Source organism: Euprymna scolopes, chromosome 5 (genome assembly GCF_053919585.1).
Source record: "Euprymna scolopes isolate OS-2025 chromosome 5, ASM5391958v1, whole genome shotgun sequence".
In the NCBI taxonomy this organism is placed as follows: domain Eukaryota; kingdom Metazoa; phylum Mollusca; class Cephalopoda; order Sepiida; family Sepiolidae; genus Euprymna; species Euprymna scolopes.
Window position 1 is genome coordinate 60,712,308 of NC_136486.1, and position 25,260 is coordinate 60,737,567.

At 34.9% G+C, this 25,260-nt stretch overlaps 1 protein-coding gene and 1 non-coding gene across 4 annotated transcripts in view; both read left to right on the plus strand.

Moving 5' to 3' along the window:
- Nucleotides 1-25,260, plus strand: part of LOC145276815 (uncharacterized) — a 475,667-nt gene that overhangs the window by 411,000 nt on the left and 39,407 nt on the right. The window lies entirely within an intron of this gene.
- On the plus strand, nt 12,265-12,465 carry LOC145277235 (U2 spliceosomal RNA). The gene has a single exon (XR_013868129.1). It is a non-coding gene; the product is annotated as a U2 spliceosomal RNA (small nuclear RNA).

Consider the following 25,260-nt stretch of genomic DNA (forward strand, 5'->3'; position numbering starts at 1 on the left):
GTACCGTCCAAGGTCGTGCACGCTTTCTGACTTTACTGATCAAAGCTAGTCTCTAGCGTGGTTGTTTTACACGTTTGTCACGTTCAAATATATATTATATGCTTTTTTCTGGTAGACAATTCTATAAGAGAAATCGTTATCGTATCCGTCTATCCTCCTCTTATAGTATTCTGCTTAATTTTACACATTTTATTGTCTCTGGATTTTAAACGATACGTTTCAAATACTATTTAGTAACTCTAAAATTAACATCGTCACTGAAGTATGGTTTGTAAACTCTCCAGGTGATACGGCTATGAACGATTTTTGAGGTTTACCATTCAAGTCCGTTTGTTACGGGTATGATAGATACTGTCAGGCCATTTCAAGAACTCAAGCCATAACTTTGTCGTATTTTAACTCTCACAATTGTTTATTTGATATGTAAAATTATATTCCTTAGTCAAGACTCCTGTTCGATTCTGTTTTTTCTCGTTGCATTTGCGCTGAAAGTTTTGTCCTCTCACTCTTTATTCGGGTCTCTATTAAGCCAGCATGATCTTCTGAAACGTCGTCAAAGTCTTCATTATTCACACAAGTGTTACAAATGCTACGCTCTCTAATTAGACGTATTATTCACTGCTTATTATAATCTGAACAGCTCTTCTATTTCCATTTGTCTTTTTTAGTCAAATTAATATGGGGTTGATCCTCTAATCAAGTATTCTTCACTGTTGTTATATAACATCCCGAGCACTTCCCATAACTTGTGGCATGGTCACGAGCACTTCCCATAACTTGTGGCATGGTCACGGACTTGGTGGGACCTTCTTGATGTCATTTTTTTTTGAGTTTGCCAACCATCACGCCGACAATACAATTTGTTTAAAAATTACACTAGGAAGAAAGTATAATCCGACGTTCTACGCAGGTTCAATCGCCTTTCTTACGAAGGAGGAAATATTGGGGGAATATTAAATTCACAAGGTGCCCCCATTTGTATGACTATCTTTGTCAAAGAAAAAGATGACGTTAGGGTTTGCAATTTTTTGCAAGGTGCTGTCAATGTCGCCTTACATGCAGATTCTTTTTTTTTTTACAAATGGTTACAATTTGGTACTAATTGTGGTTTAGCTTTTGTGATCCGACGAGAACCAGCGTTACAAGTTGATTATGCGGTATATATGTATAGTGCTTTCTTAACATGAACAGATTTTGATGAATAGAAAATTAAAGAAAGCATAATTAAATCATCAGCTAATTACGGTACAACGCGTTTACACGAACAGAAAACGCATTTACATTAAAAAATGATAATTTGTAAAAAGTTTATACAAATTGTTGTACAAGTATGATCCGTTAATATCAAACAGGATGGCTAAGGATGTTTATGTCTTTATATTTGCATGTTAGAGTAATATGCGTCTGTGAGCATTAGGTAGTATTGTGTTGTGCGCGTGCTTGTTTACCTTATCTGTTAGTACGTGCGTACCTGTGTCTAAGTAAATAAGAATTGTCCGCGATTCTTGAAGTGTCCCTCTCCTGTTACTTCAACCGGACTAATACTAAATAGAATAACGGGTTGAGCATTCTCTAAAGTTTTATATCTCTAGTTAATCTTTTATTAGTTCTTTTTTTTTTTTTTTTTACACAGTGATCACCACTTATCAAGGCCCGGAAGCCACTCAGGGATAAGGGTTATTGCAAGTACATCACGTTAGTGAGGAGATTTTATGAAGTGTTTAATTAGGGGGGGCGGTTCATTAGGAATTTGTTAACATTAGACTTGAAGACATCCAAGTTGTAGTCCGGAGGGAAGCAGGCAGACGGAACAGAGTTCCACAGGCGTGCAGTTCTAAGAAAGAAGCTTTGCTCATGAAATCCGCGTTTTGATTTAGGCACAGATATAGAGTGGGGGAAATTTTTCACAGTGGATTCAGCTAGACGGGTGATTTTCGTGAAAGTTTGGCGAGGGGGGACCAGGGATTGGAGTTCAGACGAGCACCTGCCATGAAAATAACGATAAAACAAGGATAGGCTCGCAACGTCTCTTCTGTGGGCGAGGGGTTGCAGGGTAGAGAAAAGGGCATCCCCCACTAAACCACGAAGTCTATTTTGTACTCTGTCAAGGCATGATAGGCTGTTTTTAGCAGCTCCTGCCCAGATATGGCAACAGTATTCCATCCTTGGCCGTACTTGGCTTTTATATAGATAGAGAATTGCATCAGTAGTGAGATATCTTCTGGAGCGGTAGAAAGATCCCACCATCTTTCCTGCGACCTTGGCAACAGACTTGATGTACGTGTTCCATTTCAGATCAGGAGTAAAGGTCAAACCCAGAAGCTTGTCAAAACACTGGGCCTCACCCAGACGAGAGCCATCCATCACAATTGATGCCAGCTGGGGATCAGAGCGTTGATGATGTAAGGATAGGAGTTTGGTTTTAGATGCATTAAAGGTAACTAGCCACATCTTCCCCCACTGAACCACGCGCTCGAGATCAGAGGAGAGAGAATCCGAGAGAACTTCGTCATTTACAGCCTTTGATGTGTTGCCGTAGATGGTCGTGTCATCAGCATAGATATCAACGAATGATTTAAGTATGTGTTTAGGGAGGTCATTGATGTAGATCAGGAAGAGAGTTGGGCCGAGGATTGACCCCTGAGGGACTCCAGCATTTATATTGCAGGCCTCCGATTTTTGTCCATTTACCACTACTCTTATGAGCCTATCGGAGAGAAATGATTTAATGATTGAGAAAACATTTCCAGTTATACCGTAGCTGGAAATCTTGTGAAGTAGACTCTTATGCCATACTTTGTCAAAGGCCTTTGATATGTCAAGAGCAATTGCCCTAGAAAGGAAGCCTTTGTCAAGAGATTCACTAATCCTGTGGGATATAACCGTCAGCACATCTGCGGTAGATCTTGCAGAGCGGAAACCATATTGTGTGTCACTAAGAAGGTTGTTTCTGCTGAGGTGGTTGACTATTTCTCTATTTAATATTGATTCCAGTAACTTACTCATAACACAGAGAAGACTTATTGGTCTGTATTGAGAGGGAGATGACTTATCACCTGAATTCTTAAATACAGGGCAAACTGATGAGGTCTTCCAGGGGGTCGGAAAGCACTTCTCCTTAAGGCAGCGCTTAAATAGTTTCGTAAGTATGGGAGCAAGTTCTGGTTGAAGCTTTTTTAACACTATAATTGGGATGCCATCAGGGCCAGTTGCTTTACTGGAATCTAGGTTTTTTATTAGCTTGGCGACCTCATGCACGGATATTTGTATATTACCTAGCTTGTTCTGTGTTATAGGAGGAAATATGGGGAGTTGATGGCCTTCGTCGCATAGGGTAGAATTAGCTGCAAAGTTCTTTGCAAATAGTTTGGCCTTGTCTGACGCTGACGAGATAACCTCTGGTCCATTGATAATGGTTGGGATAGAACGCACACTTCTGTTCAGGATCCTATTTGTTATCTGCCAAAACTGGTGGGAACCAAGCCGCTGATCAGCTACCTTGGATTTAACAGACTGGGCATATAGCTCTCTTGCATTTTTTATTACTCTTTTGCAGTGGTTGCTGGCAGTCCTGAAAGCAGCTTTAGTCTCAGTGCATCTATTACGTTGGTAGTTATGGAAAAAGTGATTTCTGTGCGCGATAGCAGCAGCACATTCTGGGGAGAACCATGGCTGGCTGTTAGGTTTTTGTTGGAATTTTTTTGATGGTATAAATTGGTCTATGCCTACAATTAACCATTCGGTCAGATCTGATACTATAGAGGACACTTCCTTTTTAAACATGGAGTGCAGAGGTAAATCAGATATGAATGTACGGAAGCTATCCCAGTCAGCCATAGAGTATCGGTATACAGTACGGTGGAGGGGTACGTCTGATGGCTTCTTACATTTTGTTTTTATCTTAACTGATACGACGGAGTGGTCGGAGGATCCTAAAGGAGAATGAACGGTACATGAACATAGCTCAGGGGAAGTTGAAAGAAAAAGGTCTAAGAGGCTTGCATATTGATTGGGTGTATCGGGCACACGGGTGGGTTCGCGAACAATCTGAGTGAGGTCATAAGCAATGGCAAAATCATGACAAAACCTCCCCTCATCATCTGTCTTATTTGAATGGGTCAGCCATTCCACGTTATGGACGTTGAAGTCACCACAGATGTGGATGTTAGCCGAGGGATGTGAAGACAGTATGTGGTCTATTTTCTCAGATATGCTCTTAAAGATAGTAACTCCGCTGTTGTGGGGCCAATAGAGGGCAAATATAAATGCAGTGGTGTTAGCAAGTGCAACCCTAAAGCACATATAGGGTAAATTAGGATCTTCTCTTCGTTTTCATAAGAGTTTCTAAGTTTGATTCGGCTCGTAGAATTTAGGTTTTCAAACGATTTTCCTTGGCTCAAAAACATTTAGTAGAAATTATTGTCTGCAAACTTTAAGTTGTTTTTAGACGAGTATATCCTATTAAATCGAAGAAAGAACAAAAGGAAGCTATACAAATAACATATACTTTTACAAAATATAGATATCGACCATTGATTTTACTATTAAATTCACGTTCTATGGATACTATTTCCTGTCAGATACTTAAACTAATGTTGATCCGTGCTTAACGTAAATCAACTATTATAAGTGTGCGTGTGTCAAAAACTCCGTTAGATACAGTTTTTTATAGGTGTTTTGATATTATGCTATGCCTCCATATATATGTAAGTCGTTCCAAAAGTAAAGTCTCCGACTTTTTTTAATCAATAAGTTAAAAATCTTTGAACTCGAAAACAGTAGCATTAAAACGAGCGATCTTGTCTGTTCTACGATTTGTTTTACTACATAGCCAGCATCATTCTTTATGCATGTTTGCTAAAAATTCAATGACGCATTTCTCCTTCTTACGCACGCTAATGATAGGAATTGCTTGCAGAGTCTCCAACCGTCAATATCAGCAACAAAGAAATGAGGCATTCGAGTAAAGAATGCATGAATGTAATCATAATAACAATGCAACTTCCAACCTTCTAATACATTCGAGCAAAATAAACAAAGGAGCAATACTTTTGGAAACACATATGACCACACACACACACACACACACACACACACACACACACACACACACACATATATATATATATATATATATACAGAAACAATTATCGGCTACCTATGAATTTTATTTTTCTAACTACTGCCATGGAATGATATATATTCTCCTTTTGATATGAAGAAATCATGATTTATTACACAAAAGACAATATCAATTATTCAAATAATAACATATAATAAAAATTAAAAAAATAATTAAAAAAGTTATTAATATTATTATTAATTATAACAAAATAAAAATACATAACATATTATATAATGATAATAATAAAAAAATAATAAATTAGTTAATTAAAAGGAAATAACCATAAAAGATTATGTAAAATAATATAAAAAGTATTACTTAAGAATTTGAATGAAAAACGTTTTTTAACGTCTCTGGAGACTTTCAAAAGATGGAGCAAAAAGTATTATTTTTTGTTGTTCTTTCTGGAAGCGTCTCTAGCGATAACTATAAATAGCGGACGACCGTAAATTATAATCATTCATAACATGCGGTGTGACGCAATGAGAGGAGATCACCTTTTATAACTCCCACCAAAGGAAAGCACAAGAAAACTTGAGTCGTTAAAATAACAGGTTAACCAAACAAGATACAGAGAAAAAATCTCTTTCATCAAAAACTGGTAAATATAGATTTTTCTGAATTATATTTGACCAAAAGCATTTCTGTCTAAAAAATCTATAACAAACATTACTAAAAACATTTACTTCTATAAAAAGAGAAATAACTAGAAAAAAAAATTACTTCTCTTATACTGTTGATTATAAATATCTTATAAGACATTTGTTTTCTTTACTATTTTTTGATTTTGTGTCTTCTTTTTCTTTGTAAACTAGACTAGGAAAAAATCCGTAACATATTAATGTATGGGCTCGTCAATCCGTAACAAGCATAAACATATTATCGTAAGAGGCCTCGGCCGATACGTATAAAAATAAAACAAAGCAAGCATTTACATTAAAATCTCTTACAGATATTATTAAACGGGACACTTAGACAATAGAAACAAACTAAAGAGAAAGAGATAGGTCACAGCATTCAATTAAGAAGCTCAGAACTCCTTTTAAACTTAAATAACATATAAAAGATATATATGCTTTGGTAAATAAGTTCAGAAATCTCTTTTTCCAGATGTTAATTCACCATGCATTCTCGTGCCTAATCAAGACGGAACTTACAGTGTTACATGATACATGTTACATGTAAGAAAACATAGGGAATTAGTTAAATGTAAATATGAAATAGGATAGTCAATGATTCGAACTTGCGAAGCTAGATTTGGAATTGAAAATTCCAATCATAAGTTAAAATAAATACAGAATGTTATTGAAATAAGGAATTGCAATTATTTAGCTTACATATCTGTATATGGAAAAGGAATGTAATAATGAAATTTGTTTCTCTTAATGAATTTAATCGTCTATTGAAATTGTAAACATATTTTGTAAAAATGTTATTTGAAAATAGGTAACTGAACTCGGGGTCATGTCAAGTTTGGCAACGTGACGCATGTCACCAACGTGCTTCATTAGCACATGTTTAATCATGCGATGACGTGACGAGTTCTCAATATAGGTGGAGTTTTTAGATGCAGTCGGGGAGTCTAGGAAAAGAGTCGGGGAGAAGCAGAGAGGTTCAGACCGATTCTCCGTTAGAATTAAGACAACCTCTAGAAGTGAGAGGGTTTTAGAAATAACCATGTAAAGAAACTTTGAATTTCTCAAGCGAAATCATGGACCGGTCATGGAATAAAGGATATCATCATCTTTGTGTATCTGCGTCTTCTGTGTTTATCATTACACCGAGAAAGGTAACGTGTCTATATTATATGCACTACTGTCAAAACGTAAATGTCAAACCCACTATCTCTCGGTCTCTCTATCAAGATATTCATAAATCTTCTTATTGAATTGGTTCTCTTGTAGTAACATGTACACTGTCTGTTATATATATACAGAACTGTCTCTCGCTTTATATGTACTCTGTCTCTATATCTCACCAATGTCTCCATCTCTTACAACATGAACATCTTAAGACATATGAACAATCAACATGAACACTTCTAAGACTCTAATCTCTCACTAAGACTCTCACAAATATGAACACTAAATAAGAACACGCGTAATATACGCACAAGTGGTACCTTCTAAAATTAACACTCTATGCAACAACAGATCTGTAACAGACTTTCGAAAAATTATTGAAAAATGCTCTAGCATCATTTCAAAGAACGATGCCTTCCTTACTACAGGATATTCATGGATGTGAAGTTTACAATAACACCTGGGAAGAATATTTAGATATTATAAAGAGATTATTTTTTAAAACTACAAAATGCTAACTTGCCAGTTGTTTCGGTCAAGCAAAAGTGACTATTAGGGTCATACTGTGGGTCAGGGTCAAGTAACACCTATCTTGGCAAAAGTTAATGCTATAATAAAATATCCCGTCTCAACAAATGAAAAAAAACAACTAATGAGATTTCTCGGTATTGCTGGATTTTATAGAAGATTTTGTATAAACTTTTCTACATTAACCCTAACCCTAACACTAACCCTTTCACCAATCTCCTAAAGAGGATGAAAATACAAATGGACTGATTCCTGCCATAAAGCTTTCAATGACATCGAATCAACTCTTATTGGAAGTCCAGCTCTTGCAACTCCAGCTTCTCCAAACAGTTTAAATTACAATTTGATGCCAGTGATGTGGGCATGGGTGAAATTCTCATCAAACAAGATGAAGAATGCTTAGATAAAGCTATTGGTTATTTCTAAAGAGAAAATTCAACAAATACCAAAAGAATTATACCACTATTAAAAATAAAGTTTAGCTTTAATATCAGCCATAAAACACTGACGTCTTTCTCAATGTAACTGTACACCCTGTTTTAGCTCGTACTGATCATAACCCACTTACCTTCTTACATAAAATGGTTACTAAACATCAAAGCCTAATGAGATGGAATATAGCATCATAATCGAATACATAAAAGGTATAGACACCATTATTACTGATGCTCTATCTAGGACATAATCTTGTTTTTCACAAAAATACACAAATACATTAAAAAATAAAATAAAAAATACACACACAACCCAAAAATATAATAATAAAATTAACAAATGTATATGTATTAAAAATATTATCATCCACATTTCTCATTTTCAGGAACAAATGAACAAAAATGATAAAAACTTTAAAACAACCAAAAAATTTTGCATGTTTAATTACTTTATATTGTATCTTCTTTTTATGTTTATTTGCACATTCAATATTGCCAACCACAACACAGATCGGCTCCTACGATTGAAAGTTTGGATATCTAGATATCAAAACTTTTCCTTTGGAGGGGGGTCATGGAATGATATATGTTTCACTTTTGATATGAAGAAATTATGATTTATTACAAAAATGATAATGTTAATTATCCAAATAATAACATATAATAAAAATAAAAATATAATAAAAATAATTATTAATATTATTGATATGTTTGCGGTGTATCTTACATGAAATAATATCCATGTATCGTGAATTTAATAGTAAAATCAAAGGCCGATATCTATATGTTTGCGGTGTTCCGTTATTCCTAGACTCGGAACAAATCAGTAACACTACGTTTCCTCTGAGGATATGAGCCACTGATTTAAACTCCACGGAATAAGAAATATATAAATCTTTGTATTTCTCTTCGAAAAACTAAGTTATTTAACATTTTAACTTACAGAATTTAATTCTAATTTTTTACATATATAATATAATACAATATATTTATTCATATATATATATATACAATAATTGCATAGTTTAGTTTTTTTCATGTGTTTATCGAACGGGTACATTCATAAATTTATTATCTTAGGTTTACTTAATGCGAAAAGATCGAGGTCAAAGATAGGGACATTGGATAAAAGTTCAAGTAGGAGTTTTTACTCCTAAATCCACAAGGCTAAGACAGATAAACACCTCGCAGCAAACGAATGAAGAAGGAATTATAAGGAGAATAAGAAAATGCAGAGTTATGGCTAAGAAATCTGTCCCACTCTCTATCATAAGAATCCGACTTTCAATCGTTTCTTATCCATTCGACCACAATAAACAATAGGAGGCATTACCTTTTTGGAAGAATCTTCGTATATATCCGTACACACACACATACACACACACACACACACACACACACACACACATATATATATATATATATATATATATATATAAATATACCGAAAGTATTTAAATATTTATTATAAAAAAATATAATTTTAACATTATCGATATACGTAGTTATATGTATGAAATCATAAGTTTAGAAAGAAATACTTAAACTTTATCCGATGGTGAGGCCCCGGCTTGCGGGCTTTGGGGAGTGTGGAGCACCCCCTTAATTGCTATTGCATCTAGGTCCACTCTGACCTGGAGTGGTAGTACCTGTTAGGGTCCCAACTATTGGTTAAATAGAAACCGACTTCAAAGAACAAAACAAATATATTCTATCAAAAAAATTTCTTCAAAATCACGGGAGTCGGCATTAGATAACCTGGATAGGATTAATATGCTGTAAAACAAAAACCAACCATAGAAAGAAATAGCTATGAATGTTGTATTTTCATGTAATGGTCTATGTGATTAATATTTACGATCGTCTTCCAAATCAATTATAAGGTAGTTAATATTAATAGTGAAAATGAGAGAATAACAATTTAAAAATACAAATTATGAAACGAAATTTCAATTAAATATTTCCTTCATATCATTTCTTGGGTGAAAGATGTCAATAACCTTTAATTATTAAAAGCTTTTGTTCACGGTTTCTGTTTTGCCTCTCTTTCTCTTTTTCGTTTTGTCTCTGTCTTCGTCGGGTTTTACGGTTGACTTAAAAGTAAGTCTAAGGAAGCAGGTATTTAATTCTCTCCCACTGAAAGAACTGTAACGCCAAGGTCGGAAAGTAGGATTGAGTAGTCAGCACCCCAGGAGAAGAACTCTGGCATGCAAATAGTGTCTGGGCAACACGATATTCCACCGTAATCGATTAGCAATAAACTAACCCCTTTTTAAAGAGAGGTGATAAAAGTTTGGAGGGGTGGACCTTCTAGAACTGCAAAAAATCAGCCTTACGCCGCAATACACAGGCATCAGATAATTTCAAGGATTTTTTTCGCAGAGGATAAAAATCCACAGTCGAAGAGATCATATGACGATATATGTGTCTTGTTATTGTCTCTTCTTTCAATTTTTTTCTGCGAAACCGTTGAAATAATTCAGGAATAAAGAGAATTCACGATATACACAGACGCCATGAGATATAAATAAAATGCTAATTGCTTCCTAGTTTAATTTTTGCGAAGGTAGTTAATTTTTTATTTACTGTCTGTCTAATTCCGGCTAGTCAAGAATTTTCAATTCCGTGGCGAGTTGACAGAATCTATTCATTTACGCTGTTCTATGCTAGCGATATATATATATATATATATATATATATATATATATATATATATATATATATATATATATATATATATATATATATATGTATATATATATATATATATATATATATATATATGTATATATATATATATATATATATAAATGAATAAATATATATATATACACACATATATATGTATATACGAGGGGCGTGCAATAAGTAATGCCCCTGACCCACTTCCAGTGGTCTGATCTGGCTGAAATTTTGCATGTGCAATGACTTACATCCCTACGGGTTATCTGGCAAATTACAGCTCTGAACTAATTGTGGGTTCTGTTTTACAGGTGTTTGAACTGAGTCAGGTGTGAAATGGAGGCTGTTGAATATCGAGCAGTGATCCGGGTTTTGTATTTAAAATGACGCACACCACAGGAGACTTTTGATGAAATGAAAGAAACTTATGGTAATAATGCCCTATCATATGACCTTGTAAAACGCTGGCATCGCGAATCAAACATGACCGGAAGTCTGTGGAAACAGCTCCCAGACCTGGTCGCCCCCCCCCCCCGTTTTGCCATTGATGAGACATCTATCCGTGTAGTTGAGGCTGCCATTTTGGAAGATCGGCACATTACTATTCGCCAAATAGCCCAAGATTAGTACAGGGTATGTGGAAACTATAATTTATGGCCATTTTCATAAGGTGTCTGCCAGATGATTTCTCAGGTTGCTCACACAAATACAGAAGCGAGAACGTCTCGAGTGGTCGAGGATGAATTTGGAGATGTGCCAAGAAGATGAGTCAATGTTTTTCAAAAGACTGATTACGCAGGATGTAACCTGGGTCCATCACTATGATCCAGAGACCAAAGCCCAGTCACTGCAGTGGAAACACTTGGACTAATCACCTCCAAAGAAGGCAAGGGTACAGTCCTCCGTTGGCAAGGTCATGCTCACGACCTTTTGGGATCAGGACGGAGTAGTGATGACATATTTCCTGGCAAAGAGTACCACAATTATAGGAGTATATTATGCTTCACTTTTGAGGAAATTAAGGGAATCTATCAAAATCCAGAAGCGGGGCAAGATCAGCGAAGGTATCCTCCTCCTGCATGACAACGCTGCGGTCCATAACTCGCATGTCGCCAGATCAGAAGCACGAGCGTGTGGTTATGAAATCCTTCCTCCTCCTCCCTACTCTCCTGACCTTGCACCCTCTGACTTTCACCTCTTCCCAGCCATGAAGTTGTTTTTGAAAGGAAAGCGTTTCCCAGATGATGCAGCTTTGATTTCTGAAGTCACGTTGTGATTGGAGGACCAACCTGGGGTGCTCTGCAAAAACGGTCTCCAGAGCTGCATCAAACGATGGGAGAAATGCATAAATCTGGGTGGTTTCTACTGCTATTGGAAGTGGGTCAGGGGCATTACTTATTGCACGCCCCTCGTGTGTGTATATATATATATATATATATATATATATATATATATATATATATAAACCAAACCATATAAATAAGAAAAAGGTTTATACCTATGAATAAATAAATATCTAATAAATTGTTTATTATCATTATATTATTACGCTTATCGCACCGTCCGTTGTCATGCTGTGCATCCCTAAAAAAGGAAAGTGGAACATTCCGAATAAATCTTGTTTGTCACCCTTGAAATTAAAATATAAAAAAAAACATGGTGTCGCTGTTGAGGAAAAGCTAATAAAAATGATTTGTCTTTCTTGGCCTTTTGGCTTAGATCAAAGTGTAGCATCTGTTCTTCAGGCGCGACATTTCAATTTCTTGCCTCTCGGTGGGAGAGAAATCGTTTACGACTAAGACAATTTTTTACAATGTTAAAAAAACGACCCTAGTTTCTAAATCCGTCCCGTGGCGATGCATTATGAATAAGTACTATGTTTAATGTAACAAAGTTCTAATATTAAAACAGTAACTGGAAAAAGTTATTTCTGATTTAATTACAAAATGCCCTGGAAGTGTTACTTCTGATTAATCATAAAATGCCCTGGAAATGTCCGTTCTGATTATTGTTTCTTTGTTTACTTGTCTCCCCGCAAGGTCGGAATTGTACATGAGGTCGGTTAAAAATTTAGGGGATAACCAGCTCCCCAATAGGGGCTCTCTGGTCGATAACAAAAATAAGAATTGTATCAATAATGAAGGATTTCTCCTCCATTAACCAAGACCAAGAAAGGGGGATTCAAGTCACTGGAATGCTGAAACTGATAGTACACTCAGAAATTCATGTTGAATCAATGGTTTTCTACCCTAACCGTGTTAATGTATTTATGTATTACTTTCGAAAATCTGCTGAAACAGTTTATGATTTAAGCATTACTGTATTTCAAGTATATTTTAAACAGTGGGTTACGGGATATGAAGTCAGTTCCGGAAATTACTCAAACCGTTTACGATTTAAACATTACTTTATTTCATGTATATTTTTAACAGTGGAGGGAGGGGTATTAAATCAGTCCCGAAAATGGGTAAAACCGCTAAGCCTTACACATTGCTTTATTTAATGTATATTTTTAGCAGTGGGGTGGGAAATATGAAGTCGGTTCAGGAAATAGCTGCAACCTTTACGTTTTGGGCATTACTTTATTTATTTTAAAGAGTAGGATGAGAGATAAGAAGTCGGTACCGGAAATGGCTGAAAAAGTTTATGATATTTTCATGTATATTTTCAACAGTGGGTTGAGGATTATAAGTCAGTTACACAAAATGGCTGAAACAGTTTACATTATTTCATGTATATTTTTAGCAGTGGGTTTGGAATATAAAGTGAGCCCCGGAAATTGCTGAAACAGTTTACTATTTAGACATTACATTATTTAATGTATATTTTAGCAATGGGGTGGGGATATAAAGTGAGTCCCAGAAATGACTGACACAGTTTACATGTTAAACATTACTTTATTTCATGTATATTTTAAACAGTTGGTTGGGAATATAAAGTCAGTCCCGACAAGGGCTGAAACAGTTTACTATTTAGATATTACATTATTTCATGTATATTTATAGCAGTGGGTTTGGGATATAAAGTCGGTCCCGGAAGTGGCTGAAACAGTTTACTATATAGACATTAGATCATTTCATGTATATTTTAAGCGTGGTTAGGGATATAAAGCCAGTCCCGGAAATGGCTGAAACAGTTTACGTTTTAAACATTAGTTCATTTCATCTATATTTTTCAGCGTGGGTTGGAGATTAAAAGTCAGTCCCGAAAATGGCTGAAACAGTTTACTATTTAGACATTTAATTTTTTCATGTATATTTTCAGCAGTATGTTTTTAATATAAAGTGTGTTCCGGAAATGGGTTAAACAGTTTACGATTTAGACATTACATTATTTCATGCATATTTTCAACACTGGGTTTGGCATATGAAGTCGGTTTCGGATATAGCTGAAACAGTTTACTATTTAGACATTAAATTATTTTATGTATATTTTCAACAGTGTGTTTGGGATATAAAGTCGGTCACGAAAATGGCTAAAAGAGTTTACTATTTAGACATTACATTATTGCATGTATACTTTTAGCAGTGGGTTTGGGATATAAAGTCGGTCCCGGAAATGGCTTAAACAGTTTACTATATAGACATTACATCATTTCATGTATATTTTTAAGCGTGCTTGGGGATATAAAGTCAGTCCCGGAAATGGCTGAAACAGTTTACATTGTAAACATTACTTCATTTCATCTATATTTTTAAGCGTCGGTTGGAGATTTACAGTCTGTTCCGAAAATGGCTGAAACCGTTGTACTATTTAGACATTTAATTTTTTTATGTATATTTTTAGCAGTATGTTTTCAATATAAAGTCGGTTCCGGAAATGGGTTAAACAGTTTACGATTTAGACATCATGTATATTTTTAGCAGTGGGTGGGGGATACAAAGTCGGTCGCGGAAATGGCTGAATTAGTTTACTATTTAGACATTACATTAGTTCATGTATATTTTTAGAAATGGGTTTGGAATATAAAGTCACCCCCGGAAATGGCTGAAACAGTTTACTATTTAGACATTACATTATTTAATGTATATTTTTATCAGTGGGTTTGGGATATAAAGTCGGTCCAAGAATGGCTGAAACAGTTTACTATTTAGACATTGCATTATTTAATGTATATTTTTAAACGTCAGTTGGGTATATAAAGTCGGTCCCAGAATGGCTAAAAGAGTTTACTATTTAGACATTACATTATTGCATGTATAATTTTAGCAGTGGATTTGGGATATAAAGTCGGTCCCGGAAATGGCTGAAACAGTTTACTATATAGACATTACATCATTTCATGCATATTTTTAAGCGTGGTTAGGGATATAAAGCCAGTCCCGGAAATGGCTGAAACAGTTTACGTTTTAAACATTACTTAATTTCATCTATATTTTGAAACGTGGGTTGGAGATTAAAAGTCAGTCCCGAAAATGGCTGAAACAGTTTACTATGTAGACATTTAATTTTTTCATGTATATTTTTAGCAGTATGTTTTGTAATATAAAGTCGGTTTCGGAAATGGGTTAAACAGTTTACGATTTAGACATTAAATTATTTCATGCATATTTTCAACACTGGGTTTGGCATATGAAGTCGGTTTCGGATATAGCTGAAACAGTTTACTATTTAACATTAAATTATTTTATGTATATTTTCGACAGTGTGTTTGGGATATAAAGTCGGTCACGAAAATGGCTTGAAGAGTTTACTATTTAAACATTACATTATTGCATGTATAATTTTAGCAGTGGGTTTGGGATATAAAGTCGGTCCCGGAAATTGCTGAAACAGTTTACGTTTTAAACATTACTTCATTTCATCTATATTTTTAAGCGTGGGTTGGGGATTAAAAGTCAGTTCCGAAAATGGCTGAAACCATTTTACTATTTAGACATTTAATTTTTTTTATGTATTTTTTTAGCAGTATGTTTTGAATATAAAGTCGGTTCCGGAAATGGCTGAAACAGTTTACGATTTAGACATTGCATTATGTCATGTATATTTTTAGCAGTGGGTGGGGATACAAAGTCGCTCCCGGAAATGGCTGAATGAGTTTACTATTTAGACACTACATTAGTTCATGTATATTCTTAACAATGGGTTTGGGATATAAAAGCAGTCCGGGAAATAGCTAAAACAGTTTACTATTTAGACATTAAATAATTTCATCTATATTTTTAAGCGTGGGTTTGGGTATAAAGTCATTCCCGAAAATGCCTGAAACAGTTTACTATTTAGACATTACATTATATCATGTATACATTTAACCGTGGCTTGGGGATATAAAGTCGGTCCCGGAAATGGCTGAAAGAGTTTACTATTTAGACATTGCATTATTTAATGTATATTTTCAACAGTGGGTTTGGAATATAAAGTCGGACCCGAAAATAGCTGAAACAGTTTACTATTTAGATATTTCATTATTTCATGTATATATTAAAACGTGGGTTTGGGATATAAAGTCGGTTAGGGAAATGGCTGAAACAGTTTACTATTTTGACATTACATTATATTATGTATATTTTCTACGGTAGGTTTCGGATATAAAGTTGGTAACGGAAATGGATGAAACAGTTTACTATTTAGACTTTACATTATTTCATGTATACTTTTGGCAGTAAGTTTACAATATGAAGTCGGTACCGGAAATGGCTTAAACAGTGTACTACATAGACATTACATTATTTCATGTATATATTTAGCACTATGCTTTGAATATAAATTTGGTTCTGGAAATGGCTGAACCAGTTTACTATTTAGACATTACATTATTTAATGTCTATTATTAGCAGTGGATTGTTGATACAAAGTCGGTCACGGAAATGACTGAACTAGTTTACTATTTAGACATTATATTATTTCATATATATTTTTAACCGTGAGTTGGGTATATAAAGTCAGTCCCGTAAATTGCTGAAACAGTTTACTATTTGGACTTTACATTATTTCATGTATATTTTTAGCAAGGGTTAGGGATATAAAGTCAGTCCCGAAAATGGCTTAAACAGTTTACGTTTTAAACATTACTTTATTTCATTCATATTTTTATCAATCGGTTGGAGACATAAACTCAATCTCGAAAATTGCTGAAACAGTTTACTATTTAGACATTACATTATTTCATGTATATTTTTAGCAGAAGGTTTGGAATATCAAGTCGGTCCCGGGAATGGCTGAAATAGTCTACTGTTTAGACATTACATTATTTCATGTATATTTTTAAGCGTGGGGCGGGGATATAAAGTCAGTCCCGAAAATAGCTGAAACAGTTTACTATTAAGATATTACATTATTTCATGTATATTTTCATCAGTGGGGTTAGGATATACAGTCGGTCCCGGAAATAGCTGAAACAGTTTACTGTTTAGACATTACATTATTTCATGTCTATTTTTTCGCAGTGTATTTTTCAACAATGGGGTGGCGGACATGAAGTCAGTCCAGGGATTGAATGAGATGTGCAAATATATTCTATCAGAAAGCGTCGCCCTGTATTGAATGAGATAGGTGGAAAACATAATAGCAAAATACCCAGCGTCGCGCGGGATCGAATGAAATTGTTTGACGACATATATTAGCAGAATATGCAATTGAACTGGGATTGGATAAGATAGGTGAAACACATATACTCTGAAATACTCAGCATTTATTGATTTGTTGTAATCAAATAAGCAGCCCAGGCAATATATCTAAGTGCGGAGGAGCGACGTAGTAGGTTAAAGTTATGAAAATTATTGTCGACATTAGTAGCATATCCAAGAATTGTGAAAAATGATGAATTATGAGTTACTTGATTGGTGTATTTGCACTGATATGATAAGCCCAGATAATATATCAAATATATTATATAAGTAGGAGGGAGAGGCATTATGTGGGTTTTTAATTGTAAAAATATGGTCGAAATTAGTAACATATCCAGGATTATGAACAAAGATTAAATGTGAGTTAATCGATTGTGTGTTTATAATAAAATAATCAGTCCAGCAAATATATCAAAGTAATTATGTAAGTAAGAGAGAGAGAGAGAGAGAGAGAGAGAGAGAGAGAGAGCGATAAGGATGGTTTAAATTATAAAAAAATAATTATCAAAATTAGTAACATATCAAGGAATTATGAAAAATGATAATATGTTATTTAATGCATTAGTGTGTTTGCAATGAAATAATCAGACCAGGACATTATATCAAAGTTATTGTTTTAGTAAGTGGGGCGATGATGTGGGTTATAATGATGAAAAATGATTGTCGACATTAGTAACATATCCAATAATTATGAAAAATGATGAAATGTGAGTTAATTGATTGGTGTGTTTGAAATGAAATAATCATCCCAGATAATATTTCAAAGTTATTATGTTTGTTGTGGGTTGTTGATGATATGGTTAAAAATATTTAAAATAATTGTCGAAATGAGTAACATATTAAAGAATTAAGAAAAATGATGAAGTGTGAGTTAATTGATAGTTATGTTTTTGATGAAATAATCAGTCCAGAAAATATATCAAAGTAATTTTTTAGTAAGAGAGGGCGACGAGGATTGTTTAAAATTTTGAAAATTAGTAAGATATTAAATAATTACGAAAAATGACGATATCTGATTTAATTGATTGGTGTGTTTATAATGAAATAATCAGCCTAAACAATATATCAAAGTTATTATATACGTAAAGGGGAAGAAGATAAGGAGGGCTTAAATTATGAAAAAATATTGTCGGAATTAGTAACATATCCAAGAATTACGAAAAAATGATGAAATTTGAGTTGATTGATTGGTGTGTTTGTAAGGAAATAATCAGCGTAGACAACATATCAAAGTCATTATTTAGTAAAGAAGGAAGGGCAAAAAATGGGTTAAAATTATGAAAAATGGTTGTCGAAATATGTAACATATCCAAAAATTATGAAAAATGATTAAATGTGATTTCATGCATTAGTGTGTTTGTAATAAAATAATAAGCCCAGACAATATTTCAACGCTATTATTTTATTAAGTAGGGGCGATAATGTGGGCATAAATTATGATAAAATGATTGTCGAAATTAGTAACATACCCAAGAATTATGAAAAATGATGAAATGGAGGTTAATTGATTAGTGTGTTTGTAATTAAATAATCAACCCAGCAAATGTATAAAAGTTATTATTTTAGTAAGGTTGGGCGACACCGTTCGTTTAAATTATAAAAAATATTGTCGAAATTAGTAACATATCGAAGAATTACGAAAAAATGATGAAATGTGAGTTGATTGATGTGTGTGTTTGTAATGAAATAATCAGCCAATAAAATTTATCAAAGTTATTATTTTAGTAAGGTGTGCGATATGTTGAGTTTTAATGATGAAAAATTATTGTCAAAATTAGTACTATATCCAAGAATAATTAAAAATGATGAAATGTGAGTTAATTAATAGTTCTGTTTTTTTTAATAAAAAAACAGCCGATACAATATATCAAATTTAATATTTTAGTAAAGGGAGAGGCGATAATGTGGGTTGAAATTAGTCAAAATTATTGTCGAACATAGTAACATATTCAATAATTATGAAAAATGATTAAATGTGAGTTAATTGATCGGTGTGTTTGTAATGGAATAATCAGCCCAGGAAATATATCAAAGTTACTATTGTAGTAAGGGGACAGTACAGTTTTAATAATAAAAAAACTAGAATAATATGATTGTGCCTTCATTTATGTTGAATAGATCACTCACATCATGCCCAGCAACAATATATAACATAGGAAAAATGCTGCTGTGGAATTTCCACAGGTCCCGCTAGTTATTATTATTATTATTATTATTATTATTATTATTATTATTATTATTAATGTTGATATTCTCCTCCAAGGCCGGACGGCCTGTCTACGAGATATGTCTATTGTGGCCTATATCCTCCTACTTGCTATTATAAATTTGATACACGCATGCTTTCCTCACATTCATTCCCCATCTCTCTTTTCTTTCTTATATTTCTCTTTTTTCTCCACACAGACACACACACTCACACACACACGAATTAGCGATGCTCTTTGTGTAATCTGATCGAGCCTAAGTAGTTCGGACGATGTTAAAACCTCGTTAAACTCATGACTCACACAGCAGCCGCCGATAGACTAGTGGTTAGGAGCCTTGACTGTCGTACAGACATTCGGGTTTCAATCCTGGCTAAAGGCAGTACTGTATGTGGGTGACTATAATGCTCCTCATCTTGAGTTGAACATATTGAAAAGTGATACACGAATTACCATTAGCGTATAAGCGATGTTCTTTGTGTAAACAAATCGAACTTTAGTAGTTCGGACGATGTCAATACATGGTTAAACTCATGAATCACACAGCAGCCACCGATAACATAGTTGGTAGGAGCCTTAACTAGACGGTCGGGTTTAAATCCTGGCTTGAGGTAGTTGCCTGCCTAGCCGCACTGATGACCTGCGAAACAGTACTGTATGTGGATGACTACCCACACATATATATAAGCTTTATATTTATTTTTACGTAAACATTAAAATATCGCTACAAATTTATGAGTGTGTTTCAGTCAACTAGTTATAAAAAGACTAAAGAGATCATCAGGCGATGTTGCTTTTACAAAAGTCTAGTCCTTAATGGATATTGGACACAGTTCACAGATACAATTGTCTGAGCACATGACATTAAAAACAAAATAAATTTAAAAGAAAATAATTAAAATTAAAATAACCCTGTTTTATTATGAAAAAAATATATATCAAAGACAGTACAGTCCGACAATAAACATAACCTCATGTTTTTTTTTTATTTTTTTTTTATTACATTTTCACCCAAAACAAGGCACATTGCCACTTGGGTGTAGGGGAGCTACTATCAGGGGAAACATCTACTGGGGCACTATGTAGGGATTAGGGCAGCGAGATGTTGGTTCACGTTGCACTTGAACTTATGCATGTCAGTACAGTTGGGGAAGCAGTGACCTGGAATGGAATCCAAAGTCTAGCAGTTCTGGGGAAGAAATTACTGGAGTAGAAAGATCTTTTACATCTAGGGATCTCTACAATGTGGGGGTGGGATTTTGCAGCTTGTCGGGTCTGTCGAGGGTGTTCACGTCGTGGGGGCACAAGTGCTTGCAGTTCTTCAGATCATTCACCATTATAATACTTGTAGAACAGGCAGAGGGATGCAACGTTTCGATGATGGGACAGAGGCTGAAGTTTAGATGCCAGTTTAGGGCCTATCAGATTTGCGACTCTCTTTTGAACCCTGTCAAGGAGAGAGAGACTAGTAGCCGATGCACCGGCCCAAATATGACAGCAATACTCCATACATGGGCGAATAGTGGCCTTATAGAGGTACATGATACTTTCGGGTGTTAGAAGTTTTCTAGCACGGTAGAGAGAGCCCACCTTCCTCGCAGCGGCCCTGGCAATGCCCTCGATGTAATTGTTCCAGCTCATGTTTCCTGTGAACGTTAGGCCAAGGAGCTTGAAAGACGTACTCTCAGCTAAAGAGTTGTTGGCCATTGCTATAGGTGGTAGAGAAGGTTTCTTTCATACACAACACATCAACTCATTTAAAAAAAAAACTCTACTATCTAGCGGAGAGACATAGGTATGTGGAGAAACAAATAGGTATTATGGGGGGAAAGAAAGTGGTGGGGTGAATGGGAGGAAGGGAGGCTTGAGTCAAATTTATAATCGCAAGTAGATGGATATAAGTCACAATAGATATATCACGTAAACAACCCGTCCGGCCTTGGAGGAGAATACAACATTATTATTATTATTATTATTATTATTATTATTATTATTATTATTATTATTATTAACAATAATAATAAATAAATAATAATTTATTCATGAGTATGCGTTCTTATATATATATATATATATATATATATATATATATATATATATATATATTGGTTTGGTTTGGTTGTTTTGTTTTATGGCATGGTAACCCCTTTCGAATTATTTAATGCCGAATCCAGTTATTTTGGAAACAGTGTTTCTGCTCCAAGTTCTTTATATTTTCAACTATTTATTTGTAGAGTTTGGTTTGGTTGTTTTACGGCATATACACCTTTTGGGGGGTTATTTAATGCTGAATCCAGTTATTTTTCAAATAGTATTCATGCTGCATCTAGTTATTTTGTAGAAGGTTTTTATTTTCAAAGCTTTTTTTTATTTATCTTCAATCGCTAGTTTGTAGTGTTTGGTTTAGCCGTTTTATAATAAGTTTTATCGTTTCTGTTCCCTGCCCGGCGAAACATGAAATCTACAACCAGAAGTTGCTCCCATACTTACGAAACTGTTTAAGCGTTGCCTTAAAGAGAAGTGATTTCCACCACCCTGGAAAACCTCATCAGTATGACCTGTATTTAAGAATTCAGGTGATAAGTCATTTCCCTCTCAGTACTGACCAATAACTCTCCTGTGTCATGAGTAAGTTGCTGGAATTCATATTAAATAGAGAAATAGTCAACCACCTCAGCAAAAACCTTCTTAGTGACACGAAATATGGTTTTCGTTCTGCAATATCTACCGCAGATGTGCTAACGCTTATATCTCATAGGAGTGGTGAATCTCTTGACAAAGGCTTCCTTTCCAGGGCAATTGCTCTTGACATATCAAAGGCCTTCGACAAGGTATGGCATAAAGGCCTCCCTCACAAGATTTCCAGCTACGGTATAACTGGAAATGTTTTCTCTATCATTAAATCATTTCTCTCTTATAGGCCCATAAGAGTAGTGGTCGATGGGTAAAAATCAGAGGCCGGCAGTATTAATGCTGGAGTCCCTCAGGGGCCCATCCTGGGCCCAACTCTCTTCCTAATCTACATCAATGATCTCCCTAAACACGTGCATAAATCATCCGTTGACATCTATGCTGATGACACGACCATCTACGGCAACACATCAAAGGCTGTAAATGACAAAGTTCTCTCTGATTCTCTCTCCTCTGATCTCGAGCGCGTGGTTCAGTGGGGGAAGACGTGGCTGGTTACCTTTAATGCATCTCAAACCAAACTCCTATCTTTACATCAATTGAAATGGATGGCTCTCGTCTAGGAGAAGCCCTATGTTTTTACCATCTTCTGGGTTTGCCCTTTACTCATGATATGAAATAGAACATGTACATCAATTCTGTTGCCAAGGTCGCTGGAAAGATGGTGGGATCGTTCTACCACTCCAGAAGATATCTTACTACTGATGCAATTCTCTATCTGTATAAAAGCTAAGTACGTCCAAGGATGGAATAGTGCTGCCATAACAGGGCAAGAGCTGCTAAAAACAGCCTATCTTGCCTTGACAGGGTACAAAATATACTTCGGGGCTGGTGGGGGATGCCCTTCTCTCTTCCGTACAGCCTCTGTCCAAAAGAAGAGACGTTGAGAGCCTATTTTTGTTTTATCGTTATTTCCATGACAGGTGCTCGCCTGAGCTCCAATCTCTGGCCCTCCTCGCCAATCTTTTACAAAAAACACCCGTCTAGTGAAACCAGTCAAAAATTTTCCCCCACTCTTTATCTGTGAATAAATCAAAACGTAGATTCCATGAACAAAGCTTCTTTCTTAGAACTGCACGTCTGTGGAACTCTGTTCCGTCTTCCTGCTTTCCACCTGACTACAACCTGGATGACTTCAAGTGCCTTCTTTACAAGATATTCCTCAGTCAATCCCTCCAATCCATTCTTTCCCTCTCTCTCTCTCTCTCTCTCTCACTCACTCTCTCTCTCTCTATCTCTCTCTCTATATATATATGTATATATGTGTGTGTGCGTGTTTGTGTGTGTGTGTATAAATACATATATACGTATATATATGTATATATATATATATATATATATATATATATATATATATATATATATATATGTACCCTCATGAGCAAAAAAGCAGGGGCAAGAGTAAAAGAAGGGAGAAATCGATTTTTCAATATTTTTCCATGAATTTGAGTTAATTTTAACTGAAAATTTATATTTTGCAGATCATTATCATTATAGCATATAATAATAAATGGAAAAATTTGTCGAGGATATAAAAAACCGAATTGCAAAATTAAGGCAGTCCAAAATAACTTACAGGCAGAATTTTGATATTTTAACAAAAGAAAATGTGAAATCTGCACCTGGTCGCCCTAGACCATTCCCTTTGAAGGATGACCACAGGCATAAATGAATTGTTTTGAAGGATCGAAAGAAAACTTATGTTGACCATAGCAAAGAATTCGAAACAGGGCTGGACATTCTCTTTCTTGATATACAATATCTAAACGAATTGAAGAAATGGGGGTTTCCTCTAAAAGGTGTGGAAAGAATCGATTTTTGTATAAGAACATCAACGATAGAAAGAGAGTTTTCTCGCGTTCTGGCAAGAAAGATAAAGACTGGTTCAGGAATGCTTTCTGGTTAGATGAATCAAGATTTTGTCTTGTTAGTGATGCTCCCGATGCTCCGGAACGGCGCAATCGAAGAACTGGAGAAAGATTTTCAATAATTTGCATAGAAACGACAGTTAAACACGGGAATGTAGGGATAATGGCATGGAGAACTTTTATTGCAGCAGGAGGCGGGAAACTTATTAGATGTGAGAATCAATACAAATGAATGCATTCGAATATTAGAAACAGGACTGTTACTAAGTATCCAAAAGCTGGGAATATCCACGAACATTATTTTCCATCGTGATAATGCCCCTGCACACCCTGCTAAAATCACAAAAGATGGCTTTCTGATAATTCAATTGATGTGATATTTTGGCCGGGTCGAGAATATTTGATCCATAATACCTCGTGCATTGGAGGGAAGAACTTTTGAGAACAACGACAAACTGCGAGAAGCTGTGCAACGCGAATGGAAAAGCATCTCCTCTTCACAGTGTTCCACTTTGGTTGAGAGCATGTCTAAAAGAATTGATCATTTAATTAAATCAAAAGGGAATGCGATTCCATGCTAAGCATTTATCAATTAAATGTTTTATTCTGTGTTATTAGTCTCGTTTAAGTTTCCTTGTTAAATTATTCTTTGTTCACTATAGCTTTTAGTGCAATCTATATATCTATAAAGGTGTGTGTGTGTGTCTGTCCGTCTGTCTGTATACATTTCACGACACAATAACTCTGTCAATTTTCAGTCTACAGACTCGAAATTTGATATACAGGGTATGATGATTTGGTAAAATTGTTGTAGTCCGTCTCTGGCCATAAATTTGGCTGTTAAGGGATCAAAGTTCAACGATTTGACCTTTGAGAAATCTACCAAACTCCTCCGCTAAGTTTGGGTATAAACAATTGAAATTTTAGATATAGATTACTTGGACATGGATCTAACGAAATTACTTGATTTGAATCCAAAACGATAAATGTTAAGGGACCATAATAGGGGGCACATTTTTAAAAAACTTTGATCTCTGCGCTCTCTACAAAATTACTCAGACAATTTCTGTCTAAACATTTGAAATTTGACATAGAGGGTATTCAGAGATAGAGCAAGTTTTTTAATCGGTTTGGATCGAAAATTTGAGCTACCAATATATACATGTATATATATATATATATATATATATATATATATATATATATATGTATGTTTGCATGTCTATCTAAATTTTTCGACCGAGGGGACAGATTTTCACAAGATCCGTATCGTTTTAAGTCTCGACCCTTCAGACGACGAATACCGAAAAATTGGCACAAAACATTAATTTCTTCACCCTCAACTGGGCATTTTTCT